Source organism: Protopterus annectens, chromosome 2.part0, assembly GCF_019279795.1.
Source record: "Protopterus annectens isolate FY-2018-M chromosome 2.part0, PAN1.0, whole genome shotgun sequence".
NCBI classification, from domain to species: Eukaryota; Metazoa; Chordata; order Ceratodontiformes; family Protopteridae; genus Protopterus; species Protopterus annectens.
Window position 1 is genome coordinate 1519460267 of NC_056728.1, and position 17464 is coordinate 1519477730.

The window sequence follows — 17464 nt, forward strand, 5'->3', positions numbered from 1 at the left end:
AAACTGGGGAAGGTGAAGGATGCTGTCAAGAAATCATGCACAGTGGTGGAGAATAAGAATAACAAGGAAACAGAAACAAAAATGTAATTATTGATGCCCCCAAATCTACAATAGCATTTAATAAACTGAGGCCTGGACCTGTTTGAGAAATGAGTCCATTGTGTTCCTTACAGCAGTTTAAACATTAATTTTTGGTATCACTTTTATACTTTTATGTGGAATCAGGTTAAATGCAGACAGAAAAAATAGTGAATATGCAAATCTAATCACAAATCAGTAGAGAAAAACTAATACACTAAGCCGATCATGTGTGTGTGTGTGTGTGTGTGTGTGTGTGTGTGTGTGTGTGTGTGTGTGTGTGTGTGCGTGCTTGTGCATGTGTGTGTGTGTTCATTTAATAAGCAAAATCTTAAGTGTGTACTTATGTTTCTGTCTGTTTGTGCAACCGTATGTAATATGCAAAATTTTAAGTGTGTATTTATATTTGTGTGTGTGTGTATAATAAGCAAAATCCTAAATCTGTGTTTGTGTGTGTGTGTGTGTGTGTGTGTGTGTGTGTGTGTGTGTGTGTGTGTGTGTGTGACAGAGAGAGAGAGAGAGAGAGAGAGAACGAGTGTGAGTATTTAAAGAGGTGGTGCTTAGCAAATATTTTTTGATATTGAGGGAAGACTTGCCATGTTTTGTTTTTTTTTTTTGTATATTTGAAATTTAAGGAGCTTTGCTGCATCACAGTGCAATAACATGGTATAATCAGTATGCTTTCAGAGCTGACAGACTTCAGATGTACGTGGAAGAATGATAAGTAATGAGAAATACATGGATGTAAGCATGCTAGCAGTGGGAAAGGTTGAGAAGTAACTGCTTTCATAAAGCAATGGATTCACACTGTGAAGCAAATGAGAATATCAGGGCACAGTGATCCTACTATAGACTTTTAAAAAGTGATACATTCTGTACAGAGTTTGTGCTCAGATTGCTCTCATTGGTAAATACTTTAGAAATAGCACCACTGCATGGTACAACAAAGAATCTGGCAAGATCACTAAAAATGTGAAGGGTCCTATCTGAACCACATTAGATACAGTTGCTGCTAAAACTGTATACTTATCCACACAGATAATTTCTCAAACATCTCTGCAAACCAGTTAGAGAGGGAATCAGCCCACACCTAGAATTCTCAAATAGTGAGACAAAAAAATGATTCATCTTCAAATGGACAGCAAATTTAGCTCAGATGTTTCCCAAACTTTCAGATCTACTACAAAGCCAAGAAAGTAAAAACTGTAGATGTTATAAATCAAGTTAAATGATCACCAAAATAAGAGTGTTACAGATAATTTAGTAAGGAATGAAAGTGTATATGAGCAGTGTGTTTTTGCCATACCTCTCAATCTCTTAAAGCAAGAAATCTGGACAAAGCCTAAAATAATGGGGGGGATAAAGGACCGATAATAGGGACAGATTTTAAATATTACTCATAAACGTAGCTGCTAGAATAACAGCATCTGTGTTAGCATCCATTTTCTGAAGGTTATGAAGTCTGAAATTCAAATGCATGTCATTATTTGGTCATTATTTCAATTTGCTAGAAAATTACAGCTTTTATAAAGAAGAGACCAAATATCTGAGGCAAAAATCCAGGCATTCTGCGAAAATCTCCACAGTTGAAAGGGATGGTATAAGCAGCAGGGAACTATTCAAAGTACCTGTCAGAAAAATAATAAGCTTTACTGTAGAATAAATAAAAGTTAAAGAAACAATATAAAAGTACTAAATAGCCATTAGAAAATACTGCCAGTCATTATATCTGTAAATATGAGGAACTTTTCTTAATCACCCTCTTGAAATTCTCAACCTCACTTGGAGAGCATTAGTTGGATAAAGAAAACACTGCATTATGGGATAACAGATATGGCAGCCATGATCCACCATAAACATATTTGGCTTCAGAAAAGCTGTAATGATAAAGTGTTCACTCAGTGTCTTCAGAAACAGGGCGTGTAATGGAAAGAAAGAAGCACACAAAAATGAACAGCAGATGCTGAGAAAATAATAGCGTGTAGCTTAACTGGGAATTCCCTACTGTCCCAGAGAAAAATAACCTACATTTTCACACCCTGAAAACTGAAATGGTCATCATAGAACAGATTATAGCTGCTGGATGGCTCATGTGTATTTTATTTATTCACCTCCTCCTCTTTAAAATGTCACAAAGACTGATCATGTTGAATGAATCTGTTTCAGACACCTCTCTGGCTATGACACTGCATATTCAAATGCAAGGCATGTCTATTACACTAACAGCAAGCAGGTCAGTATATATATCATTACAGAACCACATGTGGCATAAGAAAAGACTGACTCGGGAATCGGGATTAGATATAAAAATGGCAAATTAGTAAGAATACTTTCAAACAACACACGATAAGCTTAATCATATTTATTATTTTATTTATTTTATTTTATTTTATATTTGCTTACTGGGATTGTCCACTGGGCTGAAAAAGCCCCTTTTCAGTGGAGGCCCAGAGAGAAAAGTTCCACATTTATAAGAGAAACAATAAAGTGCCACAAAACACATGCAGCATAGGTACACATTTCTATAAGCATAAAACTACTAGTTAGAGAGTCAGATATATTTACAATTTATGGAGACATGCTCCATGTACATAAAGAAATTGAGATAAAAATGGCACAGGTGGTTACTGAAAAGGTGTCACGTCGGATGACCAAAATTCCATCTATGAGAGTTAACATCTTAATTAAGCATAGTTGAAAATTGTAATGAGTAAGTAAATAAGGAGTTAAAACTGGTTCGAAAGTGAAATATAGTCTTGCAAAATGAGTCTAGCAAGTAGGTGGCACGGGATATGTTAGTGAATAGTAGCAGTATTACAGAAATAGTGTAGATGTGCAATTTAGGGGTAGGTGGGACTGCTAGGGTGAGTATAAGTGGATGACATATGAATTTAGTGTGCTACAGGAGAGACATCTTATTAGAAGGCTGAAGTGTAGTGTGAGTGAAAGCTGTATTTGTGGAAGCATAGTTGGGAAGGTAACTTATAGTAATTTATCAACAAGTTGAAAAAACAAAACCAACAAGTAAATCCAAAAAAAAGCGATGCTCCACAAAGTCCAGTAAACTCAGCTTCAGAACGCAATTTTATTTAGTAACCAAAAGCGTTTTCGCTTCCAGAAAACCAGAAGCTTCATCAGCGAAACCAGAGCAAAGGCTCACAAGTTTAAAAAGGTAAGGGGGTGGCGCCAGTTGACGTCACTTCCTTAACTACAACAGACCAACTATTATTTTAAAATAGCTACATAAAAAAGTTAAAATGCGGAAATTTAAAAGTGAGAGGAAAACGCCAAAGAGTAATCTAGCATGCACTAGCCTGTCAGTGAAGTAACCTTCAAACATACACAAATAGACCGTATACAAAATACTGCATCAAGAAAATACAGTTAAAAATATGGCACTAAACTAACACAGTGTAGATAGAATTAACATTTAAATGAATAACCTAAAGAGTTTTCAAAATAGTGTTTCAAAATGCAAATGAGATGCGACTGCTCTACCTGGACGCCCCAAAAATGTGTTAAAACAATCTAAAGAGGCATTCATAAATGTCTACGTGACTTATCTAAGGTAACTCCTATACTTCAGTATAGCTGCAATATTGCAGTTATCATTGAGCCCGGGATATGAGAAGGCATCTAGTTGGAGCTGCCATTCTAATTCCCTGGTCTCTACAATTAAAGATTGAGGTCCCCCTCTAATGTCCATTCTAATATTGTCGATGCCCATAAATTGGAAACTGTGACCACTATTACTCAAAATATGCTTAGAGAGGGCATTATTGCTTTTTTTATGATTAATGGCATAAATGTGTTGGTAAATACGGTCGCGGAATCGCCGATCCGTTTTACCAACATAGAATGCTGCGCAGCATTCACAGAATGCTACGTAAACTATGGCCTTAGTATTACAATTAATTTTGTGATTAATGAAATACTTCCTGTTACCTATGACGAAAGAGTTACCAACACGGAGGTACCTACACCACTTGCAGCACCCACATGTGGTGGTCCCTTTCATTCTCACCATGTGGTCAAAACTCTTATTTCTCTGCAAAAGATCTTTGAGGTTGCTGCCCCTACGAAATGTGAAAACAGGAGAAAGCCCTAACCTTTCGTGTAATCCCGAATTCGTAATGAAGAACCAATTCTTCCTTATAATGGAGCAAATTTGCCCTGAATTTGTATTAAAAGCAGTAATGAAACTAGTAGTGAAGTCAGGGCCCTTACTGTTGTCATCGATTAACGAAACTTGTGTAATAGAAGTGTCTGGTATAACTGGTAAACTTTCACCCCTAGACCACCCCAAATTGGAGGAAAGTAGAGGTGTTAGAATACCATTCAGACGTTTAGAAGAAACTTCTACCGTTAATTCAACAATCAAATCTTCAGGATAACCTCTGTTTAGAAAGAAATCCTTAAGTAGGGAGCACTCATTGTGAAAAGCATCAACAGTGCTACACATACGTGCGGCCCTGACCAGTTGGCCCTTAACAATGGACCGCTTCTGCTTCCAAGGATGACAACTTGAAAAATGCAAGAAGGAATTGCAATAGGTTGGCTTCCTGAAGATTGAAGAACAGAATCTCTTATTACACATGTCCTTTGTCAACTGGACATCCAAGTATTCGATGGCAAGAGTCGAAAAATGGTGTGTAAATTTTAAGAATTCTGTTGTGGAATTCATATATGAAATGAGTTCCGAAACCACATCATCACCTCCTTCAACCAGCATGAAGGCATCGTCTAAAAACCGTGTGTAGATTTTAGAACACCTCTGAAAAAGTGGGAAATTGAATAAGAAATTTTTCTCCCAGTAGGCTACAAATAAGTTTGCAACACTACTGCCACACGGAGACCCCATTGCAATTCCTTTCTTTTGGAGGAAGTATTGGTTATCAAAAATAAAAAAATTAGAGGATAGAATGATGTCAAGTAAGACTGTGACAACAATGATGTCGTTACTAGGTGCGCCATATTCCCGCAGCATAGACTCAATCCATTCAACAGCCTCTGCGTGAGGGATTGAGGTATACAGGTCGACCACGTCGATGGTCAAAAAGTTGAGATCACCATCAAATTGAACCTCATTAATCAGGTTCAAGAAGGTCCAAGAGTCTTTACAAATCTGTGGAATTTGTTTCAGATATTTGCCAATAATGCTGTCAATGATGCGGGAGCAGGGGTGCGTGATGGAACTTCTACCATCAACCAGCGCACGCATTGGTGGCTCAGAAAGACTCTTGTGTATCTTGGGGATCCCAAACATGACTGGCACCCTAGGCATAGAAATGTCAATAAAGTTGTAAGTGTCCATATTAATTCTACCTTCAAGGTAAAGGTCCCTGAAGTACCCTCTAATTCTTTGGTATGTAGTGGTTAACTCATTAAGGGATGAACTTTCATAAGCAGGTGAATCCAACACCAAGAGCATTCTCCGGGTGTAATCATCCTTATCGAAGATAACCAGGCCCCCTCCCTTGTCCAGTTTAATCACCCTGACTGCCATACCACAAAGTTTGTTTAAGGCCATGACTTGATCCTGAGAAGTATTCCTTGTTAATCTAGAATTGTGTTTAGAGGAAAACAAGTGTCTAAGGTCAAGTTCACAAGCACTTTCAAAAGTGTTTAGGCTGGGGTGTAAGGGGGGGTTAAAAGAACTGGTTAACTTCAATTTGTTATCTATGACAGGGAGATCATTATTGAAAAAGACTTTCAAATTAAGTTTACGCACATAAAATTTGAAGTCCACCAGGGTTTTAGCCAGTTTGAAGTTTTGATCAGGGACAAAGTTCAACCCTTTGGCTAAGAGTTCAACAAGTTCTTCATCGATGTCAACATTGGAGAAATTGTATATATGAAAATCCCCTTTTAAATTAGAGATCACATGAGGCAAGTGATTAACAGAGGGGCCAGTACCTGTAGAAGGTGTGGGATCTTCCATTAATTCCAGTTCTTGTTCCTCTGGAACCGGTTGCCCTTCTTCCCTAAAAAAGGCTTCTGCTGGTTAGTGTAATTGTATGCCTTGTTTTGGGATTTAATCCTGTTGCTTCTCCTAGGGCCCTGATCAGACCCACCTGCTCTACCAGCTCCTGCCATGTCCTCATCATTTGGGGACTGCTCCACAGTTTCCCTATCGCCATAGTCGGATGTCGACACATCCCTATCCAAATGGTTACCAGGCCTGTTGTTTTTTTTCACCAAGTTCGGATACACACATTTAGTTTGATAGGCAAGTCTATCTCTTGCTAGTTTTTTAGACTTATTAGTCTTAAGTTTGGAAAGCAAGGTATCAATACTGGTGAAAATTCGGCCATAGTCATATTTATACCTCGAAAAGTTAATATCAGTTTTAATGGTAATGTCCAAATTAGATGTTTCCTCCAATAGTAGTATGATGTGCTTAGAATAGTTTTTGATCATTAATTCTAGTAGTTCTGCCCCTTGTCTATTAAAAAGGGTCTCCAACTCAGTCACAAAAGAGGCATCCGAGAAGAGGCCAGTGGGGGAGAAAGAACTCAGTAGACCCATAGGAATCACCGCCTCAGACAAGCACTGCTTGAAATATGATACTTCTAATTGTAATTTTTTAATTTTTAATAATTTGGCATCCAGTACTTTTAGCTTTTCCGCTATATGATCAAAAGAGTTACCTGGGTTACATGAGTCCGACACCGATGGCCCCGCTCCAGTAGAATCCCCAAATGAAAAAGGGGCTAAGTTCTTCACCCATTCGGACAACAAGGGCACATCCATAAGTGAATCGTGACTCCCAGTCTGTTGATTAGTAGCAGTAACAGGCGCTTGCCTTGAAGCCAAATTCCTATGATTGCTGCCATTATCTGTGGTGGTAGGCAGGGGTGCAATGTTATTTGAAATCAGGCTACCCGCAGGGTTTTCCACCATGTGAGGGCGAAGAGGTGCCGGTTGTTGACCAGCTGGAATCACCGATTCATTGGTTCCTGCCATCTCGTAGTTAGACACCGCTGGTGTAAGAACACCTCCACGCCAGTTATTAGCGTTTCCTCTTTCAATATTGTCAAGTCGTGAGTTCATACAATCAAGCCGTTGAGAAAGTGCTAACATTAGCGCTTTCATGCTGGAATGGTCGTGAGGACTCTCGGTACTAAGTGTACCAAACAAGTTTGGTGTTCCTGGGCTCGATGGTGCACCAGACATCATACCCACAAGTTGAAAAAACAAAACTACTTTAAAATAATAGTTGGTTTGTTGTAGTTAAGGAAGTGACATCAACTGGCGCCACCCCCTTACCTTTTTAAACTTGTGAGCCTTTGCTGTGGTTTCGCTGATGAAGCTTCTGGTTTTCTGGAAGCGAAAACGCTTTTGGTTACTAAATAAAATTGCGTTCTGAAGCTGAGTTTACTGGACTTTGTGGAGCATCGCTTTTTTTATAGTAATTTATCAGTGCAATTTAGTAATAGACAGATGGAGTACTGTAGAACAGGTGGGCAAGAACAGTGGAAGCATGTTGGAAAATTGGAGAGGTTGGGCGGGAGGGGGATATGGCAGGCAAAGTGGGTGGGATAGAGGGAGGAGAGCTGGAGAAGCTATTTGAGAATTTAATAAGGGCCAATGTTTGAGAAAGAGGGTGACGAAGGAGATAGGGGAGGAGGAAATAAATCATCCATGGTTGGTACAGGAGCAGAACCATTTGCTGGTGAGGTATTCTTTCAGTACAGTTTTAAACTGTAATGAATTGTTAGTAATGACAATTGTGTGGGTTATAGAGTTCCAGAATTTGGATATCTTGTTTGAAATGAGGGACTCACCATAGTAATTGCTGGATTTGGTTACTTCTAGAAGAAATGTGTTAGTTGCATGTAGTAATATTTTGCTATTACAGGGATGAAGGTGTTTTAGTGCTGAACAGTTGCTAGCGTGGTACAAGATATTATGTGTGAAGTTTAGTTGGCTGAAAGTTAGTAGGTTTGGGAGTTCCAACCATTTTAGTTCATTCTGTGAGTTACAGTGGTGTGACCTATTGGGAAGGCCACTGGTGAATTTTTTTATTTTGTTGTAACAAGATTCCATCTTGTTTAGATCTGTTTTCCTAAGATTAGTGAATATGGGTGAGGCATACAGCAGGGAGGACAGTCAGTGTGTGTTGGCTATTGATTTAAAAGGTTTGACTCAAAAGAGTGAGCCTAGTTTGCTGTGTAAATTTTTGATGGTAGCAGCTAGATGTTTATCAAATCTAAAGTTGTTGTCATTAGTAATACCAACACTGCAACACTGCAATTATGTATGCATGTATCTATCTATCTATGCATGAACTATGCACATAATTTATTTATTGATTAGTTTATTTGTTTGTTTGTGTCATGGGAGTTAGCACTGGTTTAGTCTGGTATAGACCCTATAAAGCAGAGGTATGGGAAAAGAAGCTCCATAGATAAATAATGTATTAAATAACAATAGTAGTAAAAGTAAATGCATAAGTAAAACATTTATGAATGAAGAGTAAGCATTAAAAACCACATACCTCTATCTGGCTATTTCAAATGCATGCCTTCATTCACACAGTAAGTAAATAATCATCTTGTTTTAGAGCAGCATTTATATGCCACAGTACTGATACCGATACAGTCATAGTATGTACACAAAGAAATGCGTCAGGGTGTTGATGGGTTAACATTACACTTAGGCCAAGTAACTTTGGGCACAATTACCAATTTCCTGTCTGTTTCTAAATGGAAAAGGCCAAGAGGGCACCTTTACTTTTTACTCGTGTCAGTTTTACAGGTTATTGCGAAACTGTTTTAGAAATCCAGGATCTAGTCTAATGTTTCTTAGTTCACTGTCTAGTCAGGAATGATTTCAGACACAGTATATTTTTATACTTCCACAAAAGTCAGCAGAACACATTTTTACAAATTGTGCAACAGCAGTCAGCTCTAACCTGTACTTACAAGAGGACTTATATTCCACGAACCTCTGAACTAAAAGCATTATCCCCAAAACATTTGAACGTCCTAAGCATTATTAGTTTAAAATTATATTGATACCATGTCATCATGACTATCTCATTAGTATGGCCAGATAAAAGAAATAAATAAATCAGGTGTTTACCTAAGACAAGGTAGTCTTATGTTACAAAAGTCTCTTAAAAGATATATGAAAAATTAGATTTATTGAATAAATCAACATCATAGCCAATGTTGTAGAGATGGTTTAATACACTAAGCTTGCAGATGCAATGTACTTGAAAAGTTAGAAGTATTAACCAGGACATGAAAGTTTTGTTTATGTGTAGCAAGGCATTAGAAAGGAAAAGATGGGCTTATATAGTCTTGTAGAAAATGTATATATCTCTGGTGAATTTTCATGGTGACATGGGAAAGTTTTCTGTAATGTGAAGCAAAAAATGAAAGAAAAAATAACAAATAAAATAAAATTTTACTATATGAATTGAGAAAGCTTTTATTTCTGAGGTTTTCTTATACATAGAGGTGTGTGCGGGTGAATGCAAATTTTAACACTATGAGGATAACTGAAAAGTTAGAAAATAAACAGTTAATAGCATGCATGTTTTCAGTGACATGGAAGACAAGGAAGAAGTACATAAAGGACACTGAGTAGAGAAATACAAAGTTCTAGCTGTGAAAGGTAGCCATATAAATAAAACGGGTATCATCCAGTTAACTCAGGAGTTTACTTAACATTCATATCTGTCTCTATATTGTTATGTGGGCACTGGATGACATGTCAGGCAACGTGCATTGAACAGTACTTACCTGGCCAACCAAGCTCAGTCTTTATGGCTGGTTGGTATATAACTTGCCAGTTAAAGCTTATTACTGGTTTTGTCGAGATTATTTTTAGCCATTTTGTGTTAGAATAGTAGCATCCATTAGTGTGGCCATCTATCAGTATGATTGTAAGGACTGAAGAGCTAAAATCACTACTCATGATTAACAAATCATATGTTAAGAATGGTAGTGAGGTAGAAAGTCTCCAAGGATGGAATGCATATATAGTTTGAACAGCAGTGGGCCAAAAACTGAGTTCTTTAGGATACCATGTCTAATCTGAAGAGGCCATGAGAGTAACCCATTAATGTTTAATGATATGTCTCACTTTGACAGGTATTTAGAATATTATGTCAGGACTCTAGGATACAGTCTATTGTTTAGTTCACTGTCAGACTAAGAAATTATGTCACATCACCAAATGTTAACAGTATTCACATCTTGTCTTCAGTATGTGCGAGTGATGTAAACTGAAACCGACGATTAAAGTTAAAATATTTAAGTTAATAATAAGGGTCCTATTCTAAACCATGTGGTAACTGAATGCAAGAGTTCATAATGTCACTTAAGAATCATTCTATTCAGCAACAGCATGCACAGGGCTATAGAACAATAATAATAATAATTGCTCACTACCATGGGCTCAAGCTTAATGCCAAGAAATGTATAGTTATCCCCTTTAGGAAAAAACATGTACCCATGAATTACCACATATGTGGCAGTACACTAAACACTGAAACTGTGATGAGAGACTTAAGGACACAGGTGGACAGTGGTCTCACCTTCGATAACCACATTGCCACAACAGTCAGGAAATCCTTCTATGTGGCACACCTCATCACTAAGGGCTTTTCATCCAGGAAAAAAGGAGGTCATTGTACCACTGTACTCATCCCTCGTTAGACCCATTATAGAGTACAATGCCCCATTTGGTATGTATCTCACAACATATCTTCAACAGCTGGAAAGGGCACAGAAATACCTCACTAAAAGAATCACAGGCCTAAAGTAGATGCCCTATGCTGACCCTCTGAAAAAACTCCAGCTATACTCTGTGGCATATCATCTACTCAGAGGCGATCTCTGCTTAACATACAAGGCCATGTCAAACCCTTAGCTGTTGGACATGCTCCACTTAAAGAAATCCCAATCCCTCAGAGCTACACACTCCAGGGATCTAAACCTTGTCATCGCAAAGAACAAAACATGTTGGAGGGTTAGGTTCCTGACCCAGAGACTCCCCATACTCTGGAATAGACTGCCCATACATGTCAAGCAGAATGCCTTCTTGACACTCTTCAAAAGGAACCTTGACGATTGGATGGGAGATAGGAAATTCACCCTGGGGATCAAATCAGTCATCCTCATAGACAGGGGTCCAGGGAAGTAAATACTGTGGGAATAAATATCCAGAGAATTGTTATGGCTAGACTTGTATAGGCCCTAGGGCTGATAGCCTAGTACCAACCTATGAACCTATGGACCTATGAACCATATGTAAAGCAAAACCATGTCAGGTAATGCTTAAAGTAGATAAACCATTATGATCACTAAGACAAGACTGCCTTACTGAACAGCAAAATAAAAGGAAAGAAAGAGAGAGAGAGCTAACCAAGTGCTGAGTATGTGGCAAGAGACTCAAAGAATGTTTCTTTCATGGAAGAGTACACAAGAATTCGAGCAAATATGTTAGAGGTTACCAGACTATACATTGGTTCTAATTAATATTGGGTACCCTGACTTTTGCCACCCAAGAAAATTATTTTCCTGTGTCCCTGTCGAGCAGAGCCACAGAAGTGACCCCCAGGGTGAATTTCCTATCTCCCATAGACTCATCAAGATTTTACTTGAAGAGTGCTAATGAGCTTTGTTTGATAAAGATAGGTAGTTTGTTCCAGAGTGTGGGAAGTCGCTGGGAGAGGAACCTATCCCTCCAGCATGTTCTTTTTATCGTGGTAGCAAGGTTTATACCTCACATCACCATCTTTCTAGCTTTTGTATAGTTCGAAATTTATATTGTCTCACAACTTTCTTTGCTATTTCATACACACACACGTGCATGCACACACATGCGCGCACACACACACACACACACACACACACACACACACACACACACACACACACACACACACACGCACACACACACACACACGCATGCGCACACACACACACACACACACACACACACACACACACACACACACACACACACACACACACACACACACACAAGCAACACACCTCATTAATTTAAACCATGTGGAAGATCTGCTCTTGATTTTGCCTTCCATTTGAATTTGTTTAATGTATTTATATCTCACCACAGCCATGATCTATCATATTATCCATTTCAAAATGTAATAGTATTTTAAAACCTCAACAAACAACCGAATATTTAAGCAATGCTTTATTTAAATTCACGGTCTTAATTGTGAGTAAATGCCTACTCACCCTCTCACTTAATATCCTTTCAGTTTTTCCCATATACAATTTGGCATAACCACTCAAATACAAATACAGTTATACCTGCATTCCCTACTGTAATTGGCAGCCATATGGTCAAAGAGTATTGACTGTGGCCCTTGTGTCTTTTCCACCACCTTCAAGTACCACTGGCAAAGGTCCATGTGTGTTTTTTTCCTGTATAGTTCTGTCCAGAATAAAACTGACATTTTCCCCTCTGTTTCAAATGACTCAGCTTTTTTTGGTACATCTAGATTACCTTGTAGGACTCTCAATTTTCCCTTTAGTCTGTTTTTTGCATTTTTCTTTAACTCATCATGAACTTAACAGTATTGTATCAATATCACACACTCCTTCTGTATGTGCTCTTTCCTTCTCAACCTGATTGGTACCTCAGCCCCACTTTACTGCCAAAGGCCACACCCCCACCCCGCTTCTGCTCAGCTTGCATCTACCATTCATTGCCAGGCAGGGAGGGGAGTGCAAGCCAAAGTAGTCTAAGCTCACGCTTCCCTTTAAACAGTAATATAAAGCAACTCACTTACCTTTGTCTGCCATTTAGCATTTCAACACTTAAGACTCTGTGGCTGCAGTATGGAAACACAGACAAGGAAAATGCCATTGAATATTTCAGAGATGACAGGGTCATTTAATAAGATCTCACTCTAAGTTAAAGTCCATCCTTATCTTAGCATTTGGTAGAATCATACCTCTGTCACAGCTTATCTTCTGATGGAGATTTCCTATACCTCACAGAGAGCAGAATGGATAAGATTATAACTAGCCAAGTTAACTTGCAGAATATAAAATCCCCAATTACTCTTTTCCATATGAAGTAACTACTGGAATGGTTTATATGCATATTTATTTATTTTCACAGATTATCCTTTTTTCCATACTGGCGCAAATATGGATCTAATATTCAGAAGTTTCTAGATGTAGGAAATTCACTCCACTGAACAATAAAAATCTTATATTTAAGTTTTTCCTCTAGTTAGTTGAATTCCTGCCCAGTTTTGCATAGTAACTTAGTTCCTTGGTAAGTTGCAATTTGATATTGTCATAGTGTAAGCTCTTATAGAAGACCGGAAGTGGTCACTGCAGGAAACATATTTCACAGCTTTATGAGTATTCACATTTTGAGAAGAGCTAGTCTTGCTAGGGTTTGAGCAGGGTGGAACTTGGGGGCCATGTCACAGTCAATATAATTGTACCTTATTAGTTGGGGGAACTCATTTTCTGCATTGATACATGGTGTTACAGTTGACATGATAAACTATGATTATATCTATGTCCACATCAGTTCCTGATGAGAAACATGACATTAGCAACAGATTCAATACCAAAGAAACAAAATAATTTAGTAAAGATGTCATTATTCATAAACTACTAGTGATTCCCTGCTGGGTGAGGAAAATAAACCTATATTTTGTTGTCTGTGAGCGATAAAGCTGTTTTTTTTTTTTTGTTCTACTTGCTCCATTTTCTTTTCTGTTTTAAGAAATTTGCTTGGCCTAGTATTTTTGTTCTATGTGAGAGATAGTTACTTAAATTAGCAAAGCTGCACATTTCAGATATGTTTTCATTAGTTAAATTATTTGAGTGATACTAAAATATACAGTGAATTTCTGGGCCTTTGTCTCTTTCTGAAAATATTTCAAGCCTGTATAAACTCAAACACTGCTGGTGATTCCCTGCTACTTTTTCCCACCACCCCTCCCCTCCGTTGATCTGCTTTTTAAACTTGGGGATTTTAAGCTGCCCACCCCTACTGTAAATTGAGCTTAATAAACACCTCCCTTTCTACATTGCTGTTGATATCTTGAATTATTTGTCTTTCCTTGAGCTTATATTGAAAAAGTGCATTTTGCTTCTCATTTTCTGTTCTACCAATTTACTTGCTCTGAATTCATTATATAGCTAGGGATAAAATAGTGTATTTTTGCACTCTAGCAGGCACTTATTTTTACATCACGAGGTCAGTAGATTTTCCATCTAGTACACTGGAAAGTAGCCTGATCTGTTTAGGTTGGGAAAATACTTGAGATTTCTTCATGTAGTTTTATTGGCTGGACAGCTTATTAATCAGTGTATCTTGTTTTTAGTACATTTATAAATTCTGTACAATTGAGTGGCTCTTGGCTCATTTATGAAAAACAAAGATGTTTACTGAATAATTACACTTTTATAAGCTGTTTAAAGGACACAGCTGTATTTGAATCTTTATGTTTGTTTGTGGTAGCATTTTGTATATTTTAAGTGTATATGTGGTAGCATGTCACTCTGCTCCTTTTCTGTGCTTTTACATTAGAAGGACTGGGATCATTCATCTAGAAGCAGTAGGTGTTTACCTGTTCTATCTGAGCTGGGAAGCACACAAAAGGGCTCTAATTATCTTTCTGTACTTCTCTTATATACTGTGACTTTATTTTAACAGTTTAAAAATGTATTGTCTGCTGCTTTAAGTAGTTAATTGCACTGTATTACATTGTATCTGTTAGGTGTAGGACTGCTGTAGGTAGTTTGTGTGTTCTTGTTACACTTGGGCTGTAAACCCACTATTTTACATTAAGAATGTATTTTTCTGCTCCCTTGTGGCAGAAGTGTTTTGATCTAACCTGTCTGAGTTGGGGATTACTGGTAGAAGTCTTATTGTGTGCTTTCCTGATTGGTAGTTAGCTTAAAACTTGTTTGTCTTTGTTTGTATTTAAACCTTGCATCTGCATGGTGTTGCACTTTGTGTAGCAGGGATTAACAGTGCCCATGTATAGATGCAAAATCCTAGAACCTCGGTTTTTCCCTTAACATCTCTCAGTGAAACTCTACCAAGCATTGCTGCTCCTGTAGGAGCAACTCAGTTGCATACTGAGCAGCATTGCCTTGCTGATCAATCTTAGCATACACAAAGTATAGGTCCCTCTTGTAGTCTCGGTGCTGCCAGCACAGTCCTGTTAAATTAACTCATTCCATTCCCTAATAAAACATACCTGTAAGACCCTGTTATCATGGACAGGCAGCCTGATAGACATGTGTATCCTGAAGCAATGTAGCAATTGTGTCATTATACTGACAACTGCTTACTCCTGAAACAAGCAAACACGTTATGTGAGAGATGTAGTTACACTATGAAAATGGATGCAAGAATTTTACATAAAGACAAACTAATTGCCAAACAGATTGTCAGCACACACACACTTTCCACACTAAATAAGGACATGACACATAAAGCCACATATGCAGAGGAACTCACTAGTTACTTACCAAAAGATCAGAGTCCTCTCAAACAGAAACCATGTGCACACATAATAATGCAAGAAACAACCACGAGACGTAATAACACACACAGACAAAGACACATGCACGCGTGTTCGCACACACACACACACACACACACACACACACACACACACACGCACACACACCAGTGTCTTAACAAAAAAGCCGATAAGACATACCACAAAACCTAATGTATTGGTAATAGGTGACCCCATTGTGAGAAACATGGATGTTGCCCTCACCAGGCTGGATGAGACATTGGTTATGGTTAGCTGCCTGTCAGGTGCCATGATCTGTCAAGTCAATCAAGCACTGAAGTCTCTCAACCACAGTATTACTCTGTCATAGACAATGTGGGAATTAATTTATTTATTTTATTTATTTATTTTATTTTACATTTGTTAACTGGGGTAGTCCACTGGACACAGGTCCATTTTTAGTGGAGGCCCAGGGAAAAAAGCTCCACAAATCATAAAAACAAATAGTATATAGCATATTAGAAATTTGCAAAGAGAATATTACAGTCCAAAATTACAGTCAAAACAAATAGTATATAGCATATTACAAATTTTGCAAGGAAAAATTACAGTCAAAAGCAGTTAGTCATAAATCAAGTAAAATATACAGACATAACAACACTATTAGTCCAAACAGACCCTGGGATTAAACTCCATGCAGGAATAGTGCTATTCCTGCATGGAGTAGATTGTGCCAGTGCAGCACAGCAGCACACCATGCATATTCATTAAAGTGCACTGCTGTATAACCTGCACCAAGTGCAGCGGGGTATATCTGAGCATTGCTCGCACAGTAAACATGCCCACCTGCACTCAGGAAGTACTGTATGGCACTTTGAAAAGAAAAGCAGTGTCCGCAGATGCTGTCAGCATACCCCCAACTGAACAGATATCTGCAGAATGCCTAGATTTGTGTCTTAGCAAAGAGCTGAAGCTAGAAGTCATTAAATAATGACAAACATATGAATGTAAGACCCCACATTCTCCAAGTAAGTCATGCTAATGCAAAACATATTAGTCATCGACTTCCCAAGTTTTTAAGAGCGATTTTTAAAATCTGTCCTCTTTGCCCTCCCATCATGTTAGGCTTTGTCCACATTAAGTGCTGTCAGAGGTGGAGAGGTATAACTGTTAGCTATGTGAACATCCCTAAACTAATAAAAATTAAACAAATATTTTTTTTCCGTCACCCTAAAGTTTAAGTGTAACTCAGCGAGTGTGTGCATTACACAGCTGTGTATAGCATAGTTTAAACATCCGAAGGAGCTAAATAGAAATATGCAGCCAAAATAATCAAAGTGAAATAGCATAGTAGGTAGAGCTTTCACTTAGTATGCAGTCATTCATGTTTTGAGCCCCAATGCAACCCACTCATTTTTATATGTGAAAACAGCACTAAAAGTATCTTTTTTCATGAATAGGTAGTGAATAATATATATTTGTTAACCAGTATAGTGTATCAGGTTCAAATGTGAGGTGTCAGTGTAGTACAGATGTGAATCCCCCATATAAACACAAGTGTCCCATACAGTATAGCCACAAAAGAATATAATGTAATGAAAGCACATAGGAGGATGTTATGGAAGGAAAACATACATATCATAAAATTTCATTAAGAAGGAATCAACACCACAATCCTGATAGTCCATAAAATGAAAGCTAAACAACACTAAATTGTGCTCAGCTATGCTTAGCAGGAGTAAGCATTGCTTGCGTTTGTATGCTTAGCAATAGTTAGCATAGCTAAACGGATTTGTGCACTGGTAAGCAGTGCTTAGCATCTACCCCTTCAAGCAATGCTTATCTGTGCTAAGTGGGTTTGCCAATCACTTAGCTTATCTCAACATATTAAAACTCAGC